Here is a 16,710-nt window from a genome sequence, read left to right on the forward strand (position 1 = left end):
ATCTAGGTATTTCGTATGCATTCACTAAACTGGAGCACGAATCCAATGAAGTACGTGAGATAACTCCTTTTACAACTGAGTTACTGAAGCCACTTTCTCAAAGCCACTCAGCTGGGGCATGACATGCTACAGATTGAACCCGGGCAGTGTGGGTCCAGAGTTTGTTCCCTAACCTCACTGGCTCTCTGTGCAGTCTCTTGAGCACGTGATGGAACAGGGAACCACAGTAGAAAGGCTAACTGTGAGGGAGGACATTACCAAGGAGCTAGAATTCTCGGTCTCCTGAGAAAGAATCAGAAGGATTAAGAAGCATGGCCCACCCTTGTTTACTTCCATTTTTAAGGCCTCGTTTATTTTGTTTTGTTTTATTTTATTTTATGTGTGTAAGTGCTTTGCTTGCATGTATGTCTGTGATGTCTGTGCACCCCATGCGTGCCTGATGCCTGAGTGGCCGGGAGAGGGCACTGGATCCTCCGGAACAGGAGTTACAGATGGTTGGTGTGCTACCATGTGGGTGCTGGGAACCCAACCCAATTCCTCCGGAAGAGCAACAAGTACCTTTACTTATTAAACCATCTCTCCTACTTCTTGCTTATGTTTTTCCCCCATACTTGTTTCTTCTATTTTAAATGAAAATTACACAATTACTTAGTTTATAATCCCTCAGTTATTGGCTACTGTGCCGCCATGAGCAAGAGCCCTACAGCTCTTGTGCCTCTCTGGAGTGAGAAAGGGTCATTTGAAGTTCACTCCACTCACCTGTGAGGAGAACGTCATCGATATTTGTTAAGTGAGTGCACATTTCTCAACGCTCCTGTTTGATGAACAAAACCACATCCTGTCTGTACCTCTCCTGCAGCACTTGACATTCGGGAATATCATTGTTCACCCTATGCTGTTTCTCTTCAGTGTGGAACTCCTGGAGAGCAGGCACCGTGTGCTTCCCTGTAGCCCAGGAACTTAGCACCTAATTCTCAGTAATAGAATTATTGACAAATGGTTGTAGAAATAAAGATAATCTGTCTTGGGTTTGATGCTGTTTTGTGGGAAGGAGCTAGAGGTAACCAGACAGGGTGTGCATTGTGGTCTGTCCTTAGTGCATCAATCACTGCAGGGTTGCTATGTAGTCCTCCAAAGGGTTTCGCTGTAGTCCTAGTGAGTCAATGTACAGCTAGAGATAAGCACGCTCATTTTTCCTTAATTTATGAAGAATGCCTCTGTGGCCCCAAATCATGAATGCATCAAAATTTTCATTTTATAGTGTAGATAAAATATCAGAAAGCAGTAGATAAAATATCAGAAAGCAGCTGGGCGTTGTGGCTCACGCCTTTAATCCCAGCACTTGGGAGGCAGAGGCAGGCAAATTTCTGAGTTCGAGGCCAGCCTGATCTACAGAGTGAGTTCCAGGACAGCCAGGGCTACACAGAGAAACCCCGTCTTGAAAAAAAGAAAAAAAAAAATATCAGAAAGCCTGCCTTAGACATTATGACTGATTCCTTTTGTTTGTTTGTTTGGTTTTGATTTTTTTGAGACAGGGTTTAGGCACGCACCACCACCACCTGGCATTATGACTGATTCTTGAAAAATACAAATTTGTATAGCATTTGAGGGAGAGTAATGTAAAGTTCACAGCCTGCAATAATATTAAACATTCTGTCTGCACGCTCTTCAGCTCTCCCCGGGGCTCCTGCACTCACATTTCAGCTTTGTCTTAGCTCAGTGTGCACTGTGTGTTAGATACCATTATTCTTTCTTGAAGTTTTAAAAATTCAGATATATATATATATAGATACATATCTATAGCATTCTATATTTTTGTTTTTCAATTCATTTTAACATGAGGTAGACATTCTGGTTCAATGGCTCTTCAGTCTTCTTTTGGGCAGTCATTTTATATATTGGACACAGTTTACTCTATCCATGGAACTTCCCATCACTATAGTGCCCTGGAAGAAAGCTGGATATGGACTCTCAGTGGGTACTTTAAAGGACTGTTCTCCTAAGGACTGGAGAAATGACTCTGCATTGAGGGTACTGGTTACTCTGCCAGAGGACCTGATTCAATTCCAGAACCCACATTGCAGCTCACAGCTGTCTGTAACTCCAGTTCTAGGGAATCCAGCTCCCTCACAGAGACATGCATTCAGGCAAAACACCAATGCACGCTAAGTTTAAAAAAAAACAAAAACTGTTAAGAACATTCTTTTAATGAAGTTTTTGATATTTCTTTCACTGCCTCTACTGTACCATTTCCTGGGCTACAGTCACTACCTCCAACAATAAAAGAATCTAGCACAGGAAAGAAGAGTGTGTGAGAACAAATGTGTGGACTAACCCTCCCATCGAATTGCATCAAGTACACAGTGAAAACCCATTACACGTGCTCAGACTGTTCTATAATAGTGGTGTGCAGGTGATAAAACATTGGCCCTATTAGCATCTTCTATACAACTGCAAATTGCCTAATCCACTGAGTAAATGAATCACTCCTGCAGGTTTAAAGCCACAAAATCATTTCTTTGCTTAGAATATCAGTTGTCCAAAACTCTGAGCAAAGTCCTCCCCTTCACCTGTTGCACATTAACTCCATGGTTACTGTATAATCAGTACCTGAGAGCTAAGATTTGCTGCTTACAAGTCACACAGCAAAGGGTTACGAAATGCCACACACAGTGAGCATGGTGGGGCTCTCCTTGATGCCCTTGTGCTGGTAGACTTCTGAGCTTGCCTTCAAGTTGTTAAAAGAATCTTTTGCTCCGTTGCCTGTGGGATAACTTTTCTGTACCAATAGCAGCACCAGCATTGCTAGCTCAGCCTGCAGTACTTGGTTGCTATTTTCCCAGGAGCTCAGTGACCTGGTTGGTGACGCGGCTGTTTTGAATAGCCTTTGCAGACATATTCACTGGCTGATAGATCTATTTTCTTAGCTGAAGGGTGTTAGCCATATGTCCCCTTAGATCTTCTACATTATATACTTTGCCCCTTTTCAACTTTTTATATGTTTACTACGGCCACCCTGTCTAGGGCTGAATAAGGCAGTTTCCACTTCCAGTGAATTTAATGGTCTGTAGGAAAGATTGTCATTGAAATAGGTCATTTTCCCCTCACATAGTAAATGCTGAGATCCTCAGCAAGTGTCATGGCATCTTAAAAAAATTTAGCCTTTTCCTAACATGAAAGTCAAGTGATATTCTTGGAGGATAAAAGTTTGCTCTGAGTATTATAGACTGGATTTAAGAAAGAAAAAAAAAGGATCCCATTATTCTAGCAGAGGAAATGATGTGCATGCTAAAGAAAGCCATGGATTCCATGGATCAGACTCTAAAATACTATTTGGTAGGGAAGGCCAGGCAACAGGGGAGGTGGCTAAGGCTCAAGCTGTGAGCTTGTTTCGTCTCACGTTTGGGAGTTTTAGATTTATTCATACATTTAGACTCAGAGCTAACTCCTCTACACTCTTTTGAAAATGGTGCACATATTCACTGTCTTATGAAAATGATTCATAGCTTTTATTAGAACTCAGCCTGACCCGAAATCCAAAAACTATTAAGAATATTTGCAGTGAAAAGTCCTAAGGGGCCCATGCCATAGTTGCCCATAGCCAAGATGAAGTAGAACATTACCATGGCCCTGTTTCGTATCTCAGGAAATGTGGTGCATTGAACTGTGCTAATTCAACAAATTAAAATCACCAGGAAGATTTCCTTTGCAAAAACAAAAATCACTACCCCATTCACCGACTATTTTATTGACCCTGGCTAAACACCAAGCCCTAGCAGGGAAGTTCCTTGAGGAGTGAACAAGGTATTGCCACGAGGTGACAACATTTGAGACTCCCTTCCTGAACCCCAAACATTTCTGAATTTTACTTTGGAGCAAATCAAATCTGAGTCTATCTATCCTTGTTGTTTTTGTCTGTGAGGAGAGTGTAGCCCGGTGAAGGAAGTAGCTAGCCTAAGGTCACGTGTCTGGACATGCTGAAGAGTCTCTAATCAGAAGCCCTGGATTTTTCCATCACCCCACACTTCATTTTTTTCTTTCTTTCTTTAGTTTTAACCATAAATATGCTTTATTCTTTTTCAATCACTGGTATGAGTGTTGTGTGCACTCTGTAATCAAACATTGGCTCACTACAACTTGAAGCCTGAAAACTGAATTCCTAGGAAAATGAAACTCCTTATCTTACTGTGGCTATGCCGGGAAGAGTGCACAGTGAGCCTTTCTGAGCAAGTCCGAAGTCTGTGCGTGCACAGGAGTGCTTAGCTGAGCTTTTCATAGTTGTGAGGTCTGAACTCGAGTTCAAAGGCAAAAGTTGAAAGTCTTGAACTGGTAAAGTAAAAGTTAGAACTTGAATCTTCTTATGCACAGCAGATACCCTGTGGCCTTCATTGAGGTCTAAAGTAGGAGGGAGGCCAGAGGGCATAAGGACCCCAGGCACGGGATCCGGAGGGGGTGCTCTGAGTTTAAAATCCCACATTCTCTCCCTTCCAACTTCATGACAAGCTATCTAACTCAGACTAACTTTCTCCACTAGAAGAATAGAAATAATGACATTTCACCGTAAGAATTGTGCAAGGCTATGTCATAAGGCACTTATGTCCACTGTCCATAAGAATCAGTGGAGTTTAAGGCAAAAGTCAGAAAGCACTCGAGGTATTACAAGGAGACAATGACTCTAACCAAGGAACATCAGTGCAAAAGTGAGGAAGTTAACAACACTGAGAATTCTCATGTCACTGTCTTCTGGATCCAGATGTGGGCAGTTGTTTTGCCACCACCTCGGCCACAACTGCCAACCAAACTGGCTCTCAGAACCATAGTCTGGTAACAAAGCCATCAGCATTGTCAGATTCCACTACAAATATTCAGTATCTCTCCAACATACTTGTCAGCGGCCTAGGCCTGCAGAGGAAATGAATCGAGTTAGTGGACTCTGCAAGGAAGTCTGGGAAATGTAGTTTAAAGCTTTCCAACTACCAAATAAAATTACACTGTTAAGTCAGTCATTTAGTGTCTGCCACAGGAGTGCAGCCTAGGTTCTGGCATATAGCAAATGCCCAATAAATAAATATTGTTGATGGGGGGAAGTTCTATGGTTGATTTATTATCACCAAAGTACAGATAGCACTTAATGTCTATGTATAATTTGCTTATTAACCTAAGGAAGTTGACTTGATTCTATTTCTAGGGGATTCCTATAGAATATAATTAAATCTAATTATCACCTTTTTGGGGAACTGTTATTTACAATCCCCCCCCATCAACATAATGTGAAATGAAACAAGTTTCTATGTATTTTAAATTTTTATTATAGGCTTATGTGCACACATGTGCACTTGCGTGCACACATGTACATGTGCGTGCACACACACACACACACACACACACACACGAACACACACATGCATGCACATACCCAACATGCATATGGAGATCAAAGAGCATTTTGAAGGAGTTGATTCTCCTCTTCCACATATTGTTCCCAGACATCAAACTCATGATGTTGGGCCTCGTGGCAGCGCCCTTACCCTGGCCCCGCATCTGTGCTGCTTTGTCTACACTCATTTTAAGATGGGTAACAGAAGTGCCAGGAAGGAGGACAAAGGCCGAGCTCCCTGCTTTCTCGTGCCGGCTTTCCACATGTCTCGTGACCCTAGACATCCTTAGATGGAACTTTGTTTTTGCTCAAGGAAAGAGTCAATTTAAAATGACTTATAAGAGTTTGCACAACACTGTCAGCTGATCAGATGTCCTTAGAAAATCGGTAGGCATTCCAGTTGTCTTTTTAAGGTCAAAGGGTAATAATGTAAGGGAGCTTTCTCCTACTTTAGCTTAGTAGCATAAATTTTTTCTCAAGATATGTTTTATTCTGTGTCTTAGGTGTGCTAATCTGTCAAATAAAAAAATCCTTATATTCAAAATCAATATTAAACATGTAAATATTTAGAGCCAAGAGAATTGAAATTTTTTATTCATTTATTTTTCCAATAAAATATTCTAGATACTTACTTAACGATGCTGAAAATCCAGAAAACAAAGTGCTTTTTTCTTTGTATATTTTCTGTTATTATTTGCAACAAGGCCTTACCATGCAGCCCTGAACTTACTCTACAGACCAGGCTGCCTCAGATTTTTAGAGCTCCACCTGCCTCTGCCTCTGAGTGCTGAGATTAAAGGTGTGTGTGACCACACCCAGCGCTTAGAGCATTTGAACTCAAGTTCTATGGGGCAAATCGCTAAACTAAGGTAATATGGTTCCTGATTAGTAATTAACATACATTCTCTTTACTAGCCCGATTTCCACATGATATCTGAGTAATAAACCCTTGGAATGCTTGTGACTCAAACACTGGAGTTTTTAATCCAGTGGTAATGGAACCAAGTAACAGATTGTAGAATTTCCTGCACTGCATAATGACTGGACCACAGAGAGTCACACTGAACATTGACACCAATCTTAGTTCAGTTCAAAGATGTTTCTAATTAAACCCAATATTTAAAAAATTGAACCTCTGACATTCAAGAGTCATCTAAACAAGTATGCAAAATTTTAAGGAAAACATAGATTTATAACCAGCAGGAAATAAAGGAAAAGAATTGTTTTCTATGCATGGTTCAGTATGAAGGTTTTCACTCGTCGTTTGGGAATGATAGCAACTCAAGTGATACGCATCTCATTGGTACCGATCTTATGACTGAGTGCATTCCAAGGGGATGAGTAAATATTCTTCCTTGTTCATGCAGTTAGAATTTTAGAAATGCAGGAGCTATAGTGCTGTACAGGTGAGCGTTTTCCCCTTATGTACTTAGAGATTAGGTCCAACAGCCCGGGTTAAAAAGACTTTGCTCAGCACACTTCAGTCATAAAGTCTAGACAGAAGCCACAGAGATTATCATACGCTGGGCAGCAACAGTATTGCATTTTATTATTTTTGAGGATCGATTCCCAACTTAACAGCACAGTGGAATTCTACAGCATCACGAAAGGACTCAAAAATGTCTTTCCACTAATTGAATAATCCTCAAAGGAAGGGAACAGTGTGTTTCTTTAGATTGTAAAAGAACACGGATGAGTGGTTTGTTGCCAGTGCTAAGAGATTACAACAGCACCGTGACTTCAAATACTAGATAGTTAAACTATCTAGTCTTTAAACTTTAAACATGGCGTAAGGGGTTTTATTTTACATGATTTAAATACATGTATTTGTATATATTTACTGTATATATATACACATATTAATATATATATTAGTAAAAGAGGCTACATTATAATGCTAAGACTTTTATGGCTTGGTTTTATTTATTAAAGAATGCGTTTCTCTGTGGAGTCCAATGGTAAAGAGAGAGTTAGTTGGGCATGTGGTAGGTATACTGGTTCAGTTATCAGCCTGACAAAATGCAAGGCAAAATAAAATAAAAATGAATCAAAGTCTGTTCTTCCAACCCTTCATATTTTAAAATGTAAAGTACATCTCTCCTGTCTGTGTGTGTGTGTGTGTGTGTGTGTGTGAGCCTGTGTGTAATGTATGTGCATAGGTGTACCATTGTGCACACACACACACCCAACCTCAGAGATTTTTCGGCAAAGGTGAGAGCCAACAATCTCAAGCACTGCGGTTCTTGAGACCAACCTCCTAGCTTGTTACCTGGTTGCAGGAGTGTGAACTTGGGTTGCATAGTTGTGCAGGGAGCACTCCCCAGCCCCTAAACTACACTTTCAATAATGTTCCTTGTGCACGAAAAGGTTAGTGTAGAACTCTGTGTGGATCAAAGATTCAGGAAGGTCTAATCTTATCACAGAGGTCATTTGGCCACGAGAACAAAGTCCACTTTTAATATAATCATTGGTTACATTTAAATGCCTTTTGGTTGACTTTACAACTTGGCATATCCAGTAAGTTGGTCTGCTGCGGAGCTCCTGTGTGTCACAAACATAGGCAGCGTCTTGGGAAGGTGCAAAGAGGTAACTGTAACTTTTTAAAAAGTTAATACAACATGAATAATGTCCTTGACCAAAACCAATTCATTTCCTCAGAGTATTTTTGTCGTTTTGACTCATTATACAAACCGACCATTTATCAAAATTTGATACTCTTGTCGTAGAAGGCTGGAAGGTTTTCTGTTATACCAAGGAGAGTGATTCACGAAGGTGGTAATTTTACATACACGGGGCAGTGTCACCCCTAGCCCACTTCTGCACAATAGCTGACTTTACATTAGCTGTATCTTACACAGATAGAAAGAACCAAATCTTCAGTGCTGTCATTGAAAAAGCAATGAGTGAGGTGCTGTACTTTCCATTTTTATTGTGGAGATGGTTTAAAACTTTTCAAAAGATTAAGGGTCCTGATTAAGGGTCTCAATTTTTTTCTTTAAATTTACTGTTATGTTATGACAGAATCAAAGCCTAGTTGTATGAGAACCATCAGTGTGTGTGTGTGTATCATGTGCGTTAACAATTGTGAGGAAGGGGATAGGGAAGGGCACCATGGTCAGAGATGCTGTCTGACACAGCCCCGAGGAGACATAAGGTCCTTCACTGTGTGCCCCTCAGTCCCCAGGCAGGCTGCATGCACTGGAAAATACCACTGATGTGAGCACAACTTAGCTCTCTTTGTAATGAGTAGCTACTTTTGTCATGTTGGGACATAATGCTTTATAAGAGCAATTATGTCATCACGTAAAGAGCAGAGGGTTTATTTTGGCTCCCAGTTCTAGGGCACTGTCCCTGAAGGTAGAGGAGCCATAGTGGTGGAAGCTGGAAGCAAGGTCATGTTGCATCTCTAGTCAGGCAGCAGCAAGAGGTGACAAGGCAAGCTTGCACTCAGATCACTGTCTCTCAACAGTCAGGACTGAGCCGGAGCAGTAATGTCTCCAGATTGAGGGGTGCTTTCCCTACCTCAGTTAACCTAATCTTGATAATCCCTCACAGACATGCCCAGAGATGCTTGTTTTTACTGATTCTAGGTCTGGCTGAGTTGAAAGTCACTATTAAGTGTCCCAGGGACTGTGGGTTGTGAGAGAATTCATGAAGATAGAACTCGTCTTGGACTTTAAAGGAGAACAAGGCTAGAGGGGAATTCTTGAGCTGATGAAGTGTAGGGAAGCTCATGGTGTTTTGACCTGCCCCCCACATAGGGAACTTCTTTCTACAACTGTCTGATCTGATCACAGCTTTCAGATTAGTCTGACATTGTCAGTGTCTGTATTAGAGATGTCAAACCCTGAGGCATATGCTTAGCATGAGGGAAAGGGGGACACGGGCCCCAGAGTCTCTGGCTGGTAGTAGCAAATGGATTACAGTTAGGATGAGGTTCCCTGGCCTCAGAGCACAGCTCTGCTCCTTCCTCGCTGCTGAGACCTAACCTCAGCTCTGGAATGGCCATATAGAGGTGAGGTGTAGTCACTGAGGACCCCAGACGGCGACTTCACCTGCATTAGCCCTGCTGCTCCAGGTATCACTGCTGTCCTCTTAGATTGCCTTTAGGGGGTCAGAGATGCCAGAAGAACAAACTACAGATTTTCTTGACATGAAGAAGTCAGGAGACAGGCGGAGCTGGCGCAGGCTCTATAGCTCAGTGATTCAGATCCTGCATTGATCTTAGTGTTCCCCTGAGGTGCCTCTGAGTTCCCTGGTGACAGCTGTGGCTCCAGCATCCTGTGTTCATTCCTGCAAGCAAGAACTCTAGGGCAAACGATACAAGAATACAGCTCGTTGCCTATACCTCCATTTAAGGGGCATTCTGGAGATCTCTGTCTGGTAACATTTGCTTATGTGACAGTCGCAGGCAAGCCTGCTCACTTACAGCAGAGGCTGTGTGCTTGCCCACCTGTCCCGAACAGCTGATTCAAAATTATTTTTACAAATGTGAAAAGCGCCAGTCTTGCTGCTATTGCTACTGGGAGCTAGTCTGGCATCTTTTCTCTGGTATAAAGTTCCGGAAGGCTAGCTAAGCTTAGGGAGTCTCCCCCACCCTCCAAAACACTCCTGACCGCCATCCGCACTCATCTAGAGAACAGACAGCTGTATTTTGATCCACTCAGTTCTGTTTTAGCTTTTGGTATGAGTTTTCTGTAATCAGTAATTTAAGAGAAGAATATTAAACTCCGGTTGATGTAAATTGTCCAGATTTATGGTGAATCTGTAGTAGGGCTTTCAAAATAAAGCTTTCTGCTCTGCCGAGCGAAATCCTCAAATGCCGGACTTGAACAATTCACATGTTGTGCCATTCCTGGAAATCAAAGAACTTTGGAGTTATTTGTGGGTCACTAGTATTCTTGTTTGATAAGAAATCAAGATTAATTCATGATAGAAATTTTTGGCCAGGTTTGGTGACATGGGTCTCTGGAAGGTAGGCAGGAAGATGACAAGTTCTGAGCTAGCCTTTGCAACCTAAAAAAAAACCCTTTCTTGGGATATAGTCAGTGATGGAGCCCTTGTGTGATATGTATGGGAACCCAGGTTCAATCCATGCATCCATCACAAAGAGGACAGGGATGAGGCCACCACTTCCTCCTCTCCTGGAGTGTCCCTGACTCTACTGCCTGCACTGTTCATTGCAATCCAGCTGTGGCCTTAGAGGTCAAGTCCTTTCCCTTTTCCTTCCTTTCCTGTGAGTCTGTTGTTGTTCTGTCAACCTAACTACAGAAGGCAGAGAAGGAGATTGTGTGTTAAGCTTCCTTTTCACGTGTGCTCAACTTGTAGGAAGAGCAAATGATAAAAGTGTGAAAAGATTAGAGGATTCGTGCTGCGGATGCTTAACAACCACATATCCATGCCTACTGTCGACAGCAAGGCAGTCAGAATGGACGGGGTATATTTACCCTGAAGGAGTTTGGGGTCTATGAGAAAGGACATTTCAGGTGCAGAGACCCTAGTCTGCTTTTGTGTGTCATGAAAGGAAACTTGACAGGAAAGGAACATGTGCTGGGTTTAGTAGGCCGCAGCAAGCAAAAAGCAAGACTGTCCTGGCTTCTTACACCACAGCCAGTGAATGCTCTCTTTGCTGGCTAGTTTCATGTCAGCTTGACAGACTAGAGTCATTTGGGAAGAGGGAACTTCTACTGAGAAAATGTCCCCATCAGAGTGGCCTCTGGTCAAGCCTGTGGTTCATTTTATTGATTAGTGATGGATGAGGTGGAGGGGAAGGCAGCTTACTGTGGACAGTGACATCCATGGGCTGATGGTCCCGAGTTCTGTAAGAAAGAGGCTGAGCAAGCCATGAGAAGCAAGCCGGTAATGGGGCCCCTCCATGGTCTCTGGGTCAGCTCCTGTCTCAGGCTCCAGCGCTGACTTCCCTTCATGAAGGACTGTGACCAGGACATAGACGTTGAAATAAACCCTTCTCATCCAACCTGGCTTTGGGTCATGGTGTTTTCTCACAGCAGTGAAAACCATAACTAAGACAGACTGATAGTGGCTTGTTAAAGGTGAGATAACCTACCTGTTAAGGCACTTAATGTGCAGCAAGAATCTCTTTTGAAAGTAAATTTAAAAATAAGTATATTTTAAGATAAATGTGAAAATTATTGGTGACTCACACTGAAATATGGTTAAGTCTTGGAGGACACTTGGAGGACCATTGCGGGTTGGGAGAAGGCAACAAAAGGAATATTATCAATCACACTTAAGTTTTAATTTTTGAAAAACTGGAGAGAGACAAAACTACCTTGAAAGAGGAAGAGGCCACTTAAGGAGATGTGCACAGACTTAGAATGAACTTTGAAAAGGGAGTCCTGTGTCTTGGGTATTTAAAAAGAGAGTATCTGTGCTTCCCACGAAGCAGAGAGTCAGCACCTGCATGCTCGACATGTCACTAGTGGGTAGCAGAGGGGGATTCAGGCTCTGAGGACCCAGGTTTTGCAGGCTGGATTAGGGAACTGGATAGGCCTTTTCACTGTGTCTTAAGGCGTGTCAGCTATCGCCTCTGAACCTATAGAGAAGGAAGGCTGGCATATGAAGGATGTAGACTTGGGTTTCCTCTTTTACTGTAGAGAGCTCTTTGACTGCAGTAGTAGGTAGGGCCAGTTTTTTGATCTCTTTGATCAGGTTTCAATGTTCCCTCTGAGCCTGTCCTTCTGGAGAGCTCTAAGCCTCCTGGGACTGTCACCTCTTCCTCACAACTGTCCACATGTGAGTATTCTAGGGGTATCAGAAGCCATGACTGAGGGAAGAAATCAGGGAAGAGAGTCCAGCACAGGAAGGGCCTGAGGCTGGAGTGGCTGCCAGCACACCCCTGCTCGGGCCCAGAAATCTACTCTGCCAGCTCCTACCCTGTTACTCCACCTTCCCATCAATTTTGAGGTTCTGTTTGACTCCCATTGCTTATTTTATTTTGCTTTTTTTTTTTTTTTTTTTAAACACAGGGTTTCTTTGTGCAGCCTTGGCTGTCCTGGAACTTGCTCTGTAGACAAGGCTGGCATCAAAATCAGAGATCTGCCTGCCTCTGCTTCTCGAGTGCTGGGATTAAAGGTGTGCACTACCATGCCAGCCTAACTATTTCATTTCTTACTTTCTCTTTCTTTCTTTCTTTCTTTCTTTCTTTCTTTCTTTCTTTCTTTCTTTCTTTCTTTCTGTTCTGAAACAGTCTCACTGTATACTCTGGCTGTCTTAAAACTCTGAGTAGACCAGACTAACTTGGAACTCACAGAGATCTGCCTGCCTCAGCCTCCAGGGTGCTGGAATTAAAGGCATGCACCACCGTGCCCTGCTCACTACTTATTTTAAAAGCAGCTCCTTCAATCACATTGTGCACTTAGTCCCTAGGGCAGCCAGTGCTGAAGTAATACACCCACCCCCTTGGTGTGATACAAAACTAGAGCAAAATGAAAGTGTGGCCCTGTGTTCCCCATCCATTAAGAAATTCTAATCAGTAACAGAGCATTAAGCCAGTGACCCTGTGTGACCCCTGTGTGACAACCCATGAAGCCGTGACTTGAGGGGGCACAAGCCATCAGAGTTGGTTCCCTACTGAACATATGAATTTAAATATGCATTTAAAACCCAGAATCATATTATTGGGAAGGGAGCAGAAGTATACCTCTATCAGATCTTATCTGAAAACCTATCTATGCACAAGCACATATTCTATTCTGGTGCTAGAACTCTACAACAGTGGACTAGATAAATCCCCTAAACATTTGAGAGAAATACCTAACTATTGAATATCCTCTTTTATACAAAGAGAGGAAAAAATGACTGCATGTCTTCCTGCCACTCAAGCCAAAATTAAGAAGTATTTGAAAATAAACTCCTACATTCATTTTCAGTGTAAAAGCCTAAGTATTTGCAAAGGGAGGCCATAGCGCAAAGTAGGGTTGGTTTACTGAATGCCAAATCCCTGTGCTGTGAGTTCCATCGGGGCAGTGAGCAGCCGTCTCTACGAGTCACTGCACAGACCCACAGAGAGCTCGTCCTGAGCCTGTTTGAACCTATTACGGAACATTTACCTATAAATTAAACTATTAAACTCCACTGTTAACAAACATAGCATGTTTTTTTAATCTGGTTATAATCATCAATAAATGCAGAGATTGCTCCACAGAAGCCACACCTTAAGGGAAAAGACTGGGCTCAAAGGCCCAGTCCTGATCACTCAGCCAGTTCCCGGCTACTTGTAGGGGAAGGTCACCTGACCTGAGAGCCAGGATCTCCCTGGTAAGGAAGTGGCAGGACCAGTTTGTCATGGAGGTGGAATTAATTGATGAAATGACTGGACAGTACTGTGTTAAAGGTAGTGAAGATGTAGGCTATTTACGTCTAACATTGAGAGAGAGAACCCAGCCTTCAGACTACTCTTCCTAGTAGTTGTGTATCATTGTCCACTGGCTTAGCAATCACTTATCAAGCTCAGCTTTTGGTATCAGGTGTAATTTGTCTTTAAAAATGAAGTTAAATGTTAACCTTCCCACCAAAACAAAGAGCAAAACCAAAACACGGCATTAACCCCTTCATGCCGTGTTTTGTTCCCGCCGATGAGCACCCCTTTCTGTCAATGCACCATTGTGATTTTATTCTATCACATGGGTTTTCCTCTTTCCAGGCGATGAACTTTCTGAGGATCAAGTTTTCCCCATTTTTAAACTGTTGTGGGTGTCCCGTGCACAGTGTGTCAGTCAAGTGAGTGGCTGGTGAGAGGAATGAAAGTATGTGTGGATAGAAGCAAACCTTATGACTTACAGTCTCAAGGCAAACACTTCATGAAAATGGGGACCCTATGTGCCTCGAGGCTCCCCTCTCCAAGTAATCAGGGTTCAGCATAGTAGGAGACCCCAAAGAAATGTGCAAAGAAAGAAAGGGCCAGCTCCAGGCCAAGGGGTTGGGAGTTGTGGAGTTTATTGTGTTTTTTATTTTCTCTAGTTCATCCCCAACCCCCACAAACATCTCATCCCAGAGCTGGAGGCTCCCTTGGGAGAAATCCCCAGGTCTGATTCAACTCTGGTTACTTTAGCTCCTACTCCTTATCAAAACTAGCTCCTGTGTCCTCTTTCTGCCATGCTGGTCTGTGCTCCTACTCCACCCTCTACTAATTTAATGACTACAGATTCCTATACTAGTTACAGACATCAAAGAGTATTGACAGGTAATATGTTCCAGTCACGGGAATGAAAGTAATCCGCAACACTTAACCCAAAAGACAGGCCCAATAAAACCGCATTAGGAGCTATGCCGGAGTATCAGATTCCCCATGCTACCTCCTCCGTGGCCCATAGTGGAGCCAACCCTTGGAAACAATAGGCTGCCTGTAGGACTCCTGATCTTATCTATCCACATTTATACTGGGCTCTGCGGTGGAGCAAGCTGTAAATGTGATAGTTGCAACACGCCCTTTAGAATACAGAATTCACTGCTGATTAAATAAAATGGCTGAGTGATCTAGAATCAGCCCCACAGAATGGACTCAGAGAAAAATGAACCAAGATCCTGGGCTTGTGCTGCAGCTGTGCTCGTCTCTCACTGGGTCGGATGTGATGCTAACGGGAGCTCCCACGTGATTATTTCTCCATCCTGTTTCCCAGCGTGAAACCCAGGAATAAAAGTACCATGTATGGCTAATGCTAGCCCCTCTTACAGAAGAGAAGGCCAGGTCTCCTCTGTTGAATTTGAAACCCAGATCTCTTTACTTATTTGTTTGAGAGCACTCTTGAACTCTCCTTGGAGAATCTTTTTCTTATGTAGAGGGTCTTCAGCCCTGGACTTTCAAGGTGGGCAGTATATTCAAGTAATGGAAAGTGTTACTAATCCTTTAAGAGCCAGTGTGAGCTACGGCTGGGTTAGAAAGATTCGAATAACTGGGCTTTTGTCTGTGATCGCTGATAACATTTTTAATTTAAAGTTGGGCAGTCATTTGGTAATAAGTACAGCTGGAGCAAACAGAGCATGCTATTGTTCTAGAACCAATGGAGTTCAAATTCAGTTTTTCCCAAACAGGTACATGACCGAAACACTGGTTTCTGTCCCACTTTGGGACGCCATTTTCACTTTCAAGGTGTCTACTATAGTTAACTGCTACTTGAAATACTTGTAGCATTTTCCTTTAAATATATTTTCTACTCTACATGAGTGTTTTAAGGTCATAGATGGAAAACTGCTCTTCCTTGTTCTTAGATATCTTGATGAAGATAATCAATACAATGGAAGTTAAAGATCATTAAATTCTAATTACATAATACCCTCACTAAGGCCAAACCCGCCTCCATTTATTATAAACCTGGGATTTGGACAGGCTAACACATCGGGGGCTCTGACGGATGGAAAGAGCCTTCTCCTTACTATTTCAGTGCCGGCCTCTCTTTGATTAACACTGCCTTTGAAAACCTCGATCCCTTCTTTTTGTGTTTGACTGACTGGATCTACACAAACAGAACAATCATGCTATTTATAGGAGGTAGGTGGTGGCTCTCTCTGCACACACCCAAGAAGTGGTTAGAATACACAAATGTGGACATGAAAAAAATCTACAATGAGTGTATGGAAGGAAAAATGCCTTGAATATGCAAGCACTTAATACTAATGCATTGCTGCAGAGGGGCTTATGCTTTGGAGGCTTGACCCAGTTCTAGCTGAAAGGATGCTTGATAAAGTAGGTATATAATGGGCAGTCAAGTGGATGTTAAGTCAAACAATGCCAAGGACATTCGAAAGTCTCCTAGCTGCTACTGTGTTGAGCATCCCAGGTGGGGAGTGCTGGAGAGGTTGTGGGAAACAAGATTGGGAGAGAAACTGGAAGGAAGTAATAGGTAAATTGCTGTGTGCCTGTGCAGCAGTTCAAGAGCATTGGGGACACAGGGTCTGTGAAACCAGTAGGTTTGTCTCACTAAGTCTGTGACCCTTGAATAGCTTTAAAACTGTAAATTGTCCTCCAGTTTAAATTTTTTCATGAGATCCCTAACTCCACTCCCCTTCTTATTCAATCATCATGAACATAATTTATTCACAGCCTAAGAAAAGATGAACTGTATCAAGTTCTGGTGGCACACACCCAATCCCAGCACCTACCTATCAAGCCCCAGTACAGCCAAGGTTACATGGGGAGACCTGATCTGAAAACGAGCTGATTCAATAAAATAAACCGTCCTCTTCACTGGAGTGACACCCCTGTTCCCATAAATGTATGGCTGATTTTTTGAGAAACCCACTTTCATACTGAGGATACCATTTATGAATTTTGCCAGTTCCCCGGTAATTAAGGAAAATTCCTAAAACCCGTA

General features: G+C 42.6%; 1 protein-coding gene across 6 annotated transcripts in view; it reads left to right on the forward strand.

The window, feature by feature from the left end:
• Nme7 (NME/NM23 family member 7) overlaps positions 1 to 16,710 on the forward strand; it is a 134,414-nt gene that overhangs the window by 116,567 nt on the left and 1,137 nt on the right. The gene's annotated exons all lie outside the window — the stretch shown is intronic.

This window comes from Mus caroli, unplaced genomic scaffold (assembly GCF_978045245.1).
Source record: "Mus caroli unplaced genomic scaffold, Mus_caroli_1 scaffold_1, whole genome shotgun sequence".
Lineage (NCBI taxonomy): Eukaryota > Metazoa > Chordata > Mammalia > Rodentia > Muridae > Mus > Mus caroli.